Source organism: Alexandromys fortis, unplaced genomic scaffold (assembly GCF_014885135.2).
Source record: "Alexandromys fortis isolate MF-2015 unplaced genomic scaffold, M_Fortis_MF-2015_v1.1 scaffold_102, whole genome shotgun sequence".
Classification (NCBI taxonomy): Eukaryota; Metazoa; Chordata; class Mammalia; order Rodentia; family Cricetidae; genus Alexandromys; species Alexandromys fortis.
The window spans coordinates 2847367-2854892 of record NW_026067984.1 but is presented as its reverse complement, the minus strand read 5'-3'; the positions used below and the strand labels follow the sequence as shown (position 1 = coordinate 2854892).

At 44.7% G+C, this 7526-nt stretch overlaps 1 protein-coding gene across 2 annotated transcripts in view; it reads left to right on the top strand.

Moving 5' to 3' along the window:
* Window positions 1-773: 773 nt before the first annotated feature.
* Window positions 774-7526, top strand: part of Gucy1a1 (guanylate cyclase 1 soluble subunit alpha 1) — a 50848-nt gene continuing 44095 nt past the window's right edge. The window contains exon 1 of one of the 2 annotated variants that reach the window (XM_050158840.1): window positions 774-957. The gene's annotated coding sequence lies outside the window, so the exon portion shown is untranslated. Of the gene's footprint in view, window positions 958-1206; window positions 1356-7526 lie in introns of those variants that run through there. The other variant, XM_050158841.1, reaches the window with a different exon arrangement.

The following is a 7526-nucleotide window of genomic DNA, read 5'->3' as shown; positions in this document are numbered from 1 at the left end:
CAAAGCCTGAACCATAACCAGCATCGGAGCTGTGAGGTTTAGTTGGATCTTAGGGCCAAAGTTTCCCCCCTCGTTCCCATAGTTGTGTTGGTATTTCCGGCTAATTCTGTTTCTTTCCACTTCTATCCTTTCTTTATGCCGATTCTTCTGATGTTTGCTATGTGGTAGGCAAAGCTGGGAGCCTCCGTGGAATCAAAGTAGGTGGTGAAGTCAGGAAGCGGATGTCAAGAGACACTCAGGTACTATCTGTCTCAGATTTCTTGGAGTTGAAGGATTGAGAAGACACCAGAAGTAATTTGATTGTGTTTGTGTGTGCGTGATGATTTTAAAAAATACAAGAACAGCTATGCTCACATTCATGTGCAAATAGAATTATGTAGTGAAACCAAATAGAGGCAAGACCTTACTCAAAAGAAATTACATTTCTGTGACCACAAAATTATCTTTGCGAGGAGGAGATTGGCCTCAGACCTAAGAACCAGGCCACCAAAGCCAACCAAAGAGAGAGAAACTTCCCCATAAAAGAGTTTAGATTAGGAAACTACAGTTGCTCTGTACCAGCCTGTACTAGAGATGATGTTTTCGTTTTGTTTTTAATGTGCCAACTTTTCCTAGAGTCTCTCCTTTGTTTGCTTTTCCTTGTAGCCTTCCCTGGTGTGTGTGTGTGTGTGTGTGTGTGTGTGTGTGTGTGTGTGTGTGTGTGTGGCTTTAGTGGTTTGGAGGATGGCGATTGGGCGGGGAGCAGGACTCAGTTCTCCAGCTGAGCCTGGGAGGAGTGGGAGGGACTCGGAGCAGAGGGTTTCTCACACCGCAGCCTTCCAGGCAGTCTTCCTCCAGTGTCTGCCAGTCGGATCCCAAGACTAATAGCACAGCAGTGCACAGCCTGGGGAGTCAGCCGAGCTAGGACACCTGCGGCGCGGTGTCCCGGTGGTCCTGACCTCGCGTGACCGCACCATGGTGGGTTTGCGCCGCGGACTTGCTTTTCTAATGTTTGGGGGCTGGAGAAAGGGAAGAGGCATGTCACTGAGACGTGAAAGACACGGGAGAGCCCTTTGGGTCATGACGGGGAGAAACAAAGGCGAGGAGTAACTGTTTCGAGTAACGTAGGCACCGGGCGCTGGGGGTGTTCCGTGGGTCCCGCCGCGCCCATGGAGCTGATTGACAGAATGCACCGGGTGTGTTCGGCGTGGCGGTGAGAGTCCCGGGGATCCCGTGCGGGGACAGACAGGTGCGACTCCAGCGTCACCTCTCTGTCCACCGCTGGCGCTGCCGCCCTCTGTCTTGGATCCTGTGCGGTTGTGCTGTGCTGGGTGTGCTCGGCAGCTGCGGGTGGTCGCGAACCTGGAAGCCACTGAGTAAGTGCTCGAGGCGCCCTCGCCTGCCCGGCGGGGGCTCACCGGGCAAGGGGGCCCTCTGCCGAGCCCTGGCCCAGTCCTTTCCCACGCCCTCCCGGGATCCTGCCCAGCCCTGGGAAGCACGATCACGTTTCCCACGCTGGGGAGAAGCAGGGAAGGGACTCCCGGGCGTGATTGGGAGTGTCCACGGGAGCAGCTCTGGCTGGCGCTGTGGGCCCTCAGTGGGGATGTGTCAGGCGTGGGCGGCTGTCTTCCACGCCCGGCCTTCAACCCTGAGAAACTGTGTGGCGTCCCTCACCCAGTAGCAAAGGGACCTCATCTGGGCTTTCCTCCCCCCAGGGAGGACAAGCAGCTCAAACCCTCGGAGAATGCAAACTGCAAACTTCCAGCCCTGCTGGGGCCCCCGCAGCAAAGTGTGCCTTGCATGCAGAGTGAGCGAGTCTGACTGCTCACTAGCCCGCCTTTCTCTTGTTATGACTGTGACAGGCTGGACAGGAAGGCAGTGTCCTGGCCAGCCGGGCATCACAACAGTCTCCGGGGCCTAGCTGAGTGGACAGCCTGTCCTGGCTTCTCAGAGCTGCCCCCTAAGCGACTTCGGTGTGAAGGAGACTGCCTTGCACTGTGGTCACGTGGTTCTAGGGTACAAGTTTTCTGAACCTTTCTTTTGCTTTCTGGGGTTCACAGCGTTGTCCCTTCGTTCTGAATGTGATAAACAGTTTATGTCTTCCGGTGTTAGCCAGAGGGTTGGTTGTTCAGCCCACTCCCTGGAGTAGTTGGTTGCATCTTGGCTTCCAACATGTTGAAACTTTGCTGGGTTTAAAAGAATATAAATTACCTTCATTATAGTTTTCGTAGTGGTTTCTTAGGATCAGCACCAGCAATGTTTCTTGTCTGTATTCAGACTAACTCTGGGCTTGGTGTTCACCTTCGTGTTGCATATACGTTGAGGTACTTAAATATAAGCAATTATGTCTCTCGGTTCCTCACAATGTATGTGCAATCTGTTGTTTTTCCTAAACTGGCGATGTTGTTTTTCTTCAGGAAGGTTCACGTCAGGTACTCCATTGTGTAGGGCACTGGTGGTCAAGCAAGGCAAAGGATGACGACATGAAACTGTCTAGAGTTCTGGAGCTATAGGACGTTGCTTTTGTTCAGCTATTTAGGGGTCTTGGTACTCTCAGAAATTATAAGCAAGTGTTTGAGCTGTTGCATTTTTAGGGAAATAGAATGAACTCTGTTGTACAAAGAAATTTGCGACCCATTAGGAAAATGGGGCCCAGAGTTAAGCTGAACATTTTCTGGCTCAAATCCTAGCGTCTGTATGAATCGTGTGCAGACACAGACTAGCAGAAGATGTCAGGGATAGCACTGCAATAGTTAAATAGTCCAAGTGCTCGCGAGGTGTCAGAGGGAGAAGAATCTGTATACGCTACCTGGGGGGAGATGCAAATGTGAGAGACTGCGATGGAAATTAGGATGGAGGTTCCTCAAAATATTTAAAAATAACCACTTGATTGAGCTATGTAAACTCGGGTATGTACAGGAAAGATTTTGTGTCAGCACACAACAGAGATATTTGGTACAATAGCCAAGATATGGACCCAGCCTAGTGCCCAGCAGCCAATGAATGCATAAAGACAATTTGGGAATATCCATGATGGATATATACACATTTGTTCCTCTTTACAGAGGAATCAGATTTTGACATTTGCTGGAAAATGGATGGAACTGGACACCATTCACAGAGAAACAAAACAGACAAAAGGCATTTTTCTCATATATAAAATCTAGAGTCATCTCTCTCTATATATGTTTTTATATATAAAACGTTATATATGGAAGAACTATGAGAAGGAAGGAATGAGCCAAAGTCAGGAGAGATGGGGACAAAGAAGGGCAACTGGGTACATATCAAATATGAAAACAAGGAGAAACTATCTTGGGGAAAGAGAAGCAAACAGGGTGGGGAAGGCAGGAGAGCAAACCCAAACAGCGTAGAGTATAACCATGCATATACTTGAAAATGTCACAACGATATCCCCTACTTTGTATACTAAATAAAATAAAAGAAGAAAAGTTCATATGAAGTAGGCGTGAGCCCAGTATTAACTGCCTTCCTTGCAAGCATGATTCCTATGAAGTTACTTAATAGAAGTCTGTGATGCATAGATAGGTGCACTGTGTTTCTGATTGCACTGTTAGATCTCTTCAGTTATTACAGAAAATAAAACACAATTCTCTTGTCTAAGCCAACCTGAACTACAAGTAATTCTGCTTCATATGGTGTCCCATGGCGTGTAACACAGCCCCAGAGAGACCCCATTATGTATGTTCAGGCATAATTTATGATTATCTTCTGCCACTCGAGAACGAGGGAGGAAATGTGAAGTTATGATTTATATCCAACAGTAGGAAAGAATTCACAATATTTAGTGCTGGTGTCTCATAACTATGGCTTATTAGATAACCTTGTCTCAAGACATTCTGGAAAGTTGTCTTAGCTTGTTGACGTCATTGCAAGCTTAAGTAGCGACACTAAAATTGTGCTGTTATGAGTAATGTATCAGTAGATTACCTAGAGCATTAAATTGTCAATGATTTGTCAGAGAGATCTTCAGACTTTAAAAAACAACTATTCTACTGAACAATTAAAATCACATAACATTGTGTCAGAAGCAGTGGAAGAAACACCAGTCCTCTTACTTACTGGCCCTAGTGTGTATATGGGAGAAGGGAGAATAGTGATTTTGTTTAGAAGTTATTTTAAAAAGCTTGATAAGTTTCTCAAGTCTCTAGTGAATCTTTAAAAAAAAATAAACACCAAATTAGCTTTAAGAATGGGTCTATTTAATTGAGAGGAACTGAAAAGCAGAGTAATGTTTAGACAAACAAGCTAAAATCTGTTATTGGTGCTGGTGGGGGAATGGTAGGAGGTAGCATGTTGGAATTACTTTCGATGTCAGATTGACAAGGAAGTCGTTGACTTTCCTTGTTTGCTTTGAGAGGATATTCAACTTTTAAGGAACTATTTTTATGCTACTTGATTAGAACTATTTACCCAAGAGACTTTCCTTAGGCATCCCATTGATCACGTTTCCGCACATTTGCGGAAGGAACTGTCTCTTTCCCAAGCATCCATAATGACAGTGGTTGTCCTTTCCGGTCCATCTAGTCCTATCCTCTGGGCAGCAGTTTCCTTAGCTGTCACCATCTTACTCTGGCACAAGAGCTTCCAGCAATCTCGAATGCGTTAGTGGTTCAGTGTCTTTGAAGGGGTCGACTTCTTGGAAGCTGGGTGCTTTCTTGTCCATCTTGTTCCTGATGACGCATTTTCTTTACACTCACTCATTCTGTGGGTGTGTGTCTGTGTGTCTGTGTGTCTTTGTGTGTGTGTATGTGTGTGTGTGTGCATGTATGGGTATGCATAGACCACAGGATACATGTGAAGGACAGAGGCCAGCTTTCCGCGCCTGCCTACCTCCGAATGTGCGTGTCTTGGGGGTTAAACTCCGCCCCTCAGTTGTTCAGTTAAGAACCCTGACCTACTGAACCACCTCATGACCTTTCTTGTTCTTCTACTTTCTTCAGAATCATTCCGAAATACTTTTTCTATTTCATATATCTAGGCCAGTAGGTGTCCACTTCCTCTAGTCCAGAGAGCTTACAGAAAAAAAAAAAATTGTTTCGGAGGACAGGTGGGAGGAGATTGGGGCCACGGGAACCTTCAGTATACCATGAGAGAATAATGCTTATGACAGCTGCAGAGGCTCTGCGGCATGATTTTATTTTCTTGCCACAGAAGTGTGGCTGTTGGTGCCTGTGGTTACTAAAGTTCCTCGCCCAGCATGCTTCCCAGGTAGTATTAATCTTTTATTAAAGCAAACCTTTCTTTCTGTACAATGGAAGCTGATCTAACTCGCATACCGGCTACTCCCACATAGTAAGGATCAGCAAGAAGTCAACCGGGAGATGGTGGCTGAAAGGAAGCTAGATAAACTTCCACATTAACCCTACGGCCGCCTTTCCACCTTGCCACACGACATGGAAGGTATCTGTTGCCATGTCTGCATCTCTGGCCAGCCTCAGTTCTCTGCCACAGGATTCATAAAGCCGTGCAGGCCACACAGTAGGTATCTAGTGGGTTACTCCTTGCTGGTACTGAGTTAAGGCGTTTTGTGTCTGATGTTGTGGGTGATGTTATTCATGAACACCATGCAAAGCACAGTGCGTGTTTTGGGAGCACACCTGTGGATTGTTATGAGCATGGCCACGCTGATATCCTTCTGCATGTTTATATAGGCTTTTCATCCTGTTAGAACCACCTGATGTGGCATCTCTGTCACCAACTGCACTTTCATCCGTTACACTTGGTACTCATCACCATTGTCAGCACCCACTGACCTTCTGAGCATCCCTCACCCCCCTCCAGTCCAGACCAACAGCAGCTTGGTGAGCCGCCTTCCAGGCTTCCTGTGTGGTCAGGCCTTCCTTCAATATCTATTAATGTGCTTGCTCTATTTTCAGCTTTGACCTTAACCTGCTCGACTCTCTGAAGAACCATCAAGTACATAGTCTCCTATGGTTCTCATCACTTTGAGCCTCAACTAAAAAACTTGGAGACCCATGGTCTTTTTTGAGAAAATTCTCCTGTCCTTCCAAATAAATACTTTACTAACTTATAACTACTTAATATCTTTCTCTCCATTTTGTTTCTCCTTTTATAAAAGTTTTCTATTTTTAACCAACCCATTTTAGACTCAAATTTCAACTCTGCTCAACTCCCAAATCTTTTCCCAAAGACCCAACAGACTCTGTCAGCTTCCTTGGAACATCTGGGTAAAGCCTTCCTTGGGATGGATTCAACTGGAAGACTAACTCCATTGCCTCTCTGTCGTGACCACCTACTGACCTGCTCTACCTTCAGAACAATGGATACTTAATAGGCATCTTTTTTTTTTCTTAATGTTGACAGGGTTGTGAAGCTGTCTTTTCTTCTTGAGTTATTCTGTACCAATAATTCTGTATCTGCAGCAAATGTTCTAGAATTTTATCAGTTTTCTTGGTCTATTCAGCCTACCCTGAGTCTTTATTCTTAGCAAGTGTAATTTCAGTTACAAGGACTGAGACCATTTTTTTATAAGGCTACTTTGAGTTGGTCTTTCTTTAGGAGACCAGTTTTCAACATAAAAGCCCCTCCCTATCTTGTATCAAATGACACACTATTTTGTTTTGAATGTTTTGTTTAAATTTGAGTTTTTTTTTTTTTACGTTTAACAGCTCTTGTAATTTCTAAGATGATCAGTGGTTTTTATTCGTTCATAGTGGTAGGAGACAAGAGACTCTTTGGCACTGAGAATATTCTCTTTTGAATAAGCTACATTTTTCATAAAATGTAGATCTCATAGCTGAGCATATATATGTGGAGACTGTCATGATGCTCTCAGATGTCCTGGTTCATTTCCACTGGATGCTGCATTGTAAGTCTCTCCTCTCTCTCCTCTCTCTCTCTCTCTTCCTTTTCTCTTTCCTTTCCTTTCTTCCCTCCTCTTTTCTTCTTTCTCTCTTTTATTTTATATTCTTCCTACAGTGTTGAATACCACATATCTTTTTGCACATTCTTCTACAAATACATTACTTTTCCCTAATTTTGCTTTTGGCTGCCTGATTTGGCTTCACTACGTATTCCCAGTTGTCCTTGAGCTTGCAGTCTTCCTGCTTCTGAATATTCAGGGCTTGTGTTAGAGCTGGATGTTAGCACACCTGCTTGGAATTTAGGAGTTACAAAATATACTTACTACGGTTACATTTAACCTTTGTTTTAGTGTTATTTGTTACAGAAGGTCAGAATCTCTTTGGATTCCAATTTGATAACACAGATCAAACATTTCTCACCATAGAGGCGTTAACAGATTTTATCAGTATGGTCATCATTGAATTGATCCTCTTACAAGACTGTCCTGCAGGTTATGAAGGCTCACAGCTTTCTTTTCTTGGAGTTTACATTCTTTGTTTGATGCAAGAGTTTACTGGGGCAGACAGACCTGATCAGACCCCTGGTGGAATCTTCTTCCACTTTCTGCAGAACTGACATTAAATAACTATAACCCCCAAAAGCAGTCATGCTGGGCTCATTGACAATGACCTGCTAACAACACATCACATGTTCAATAC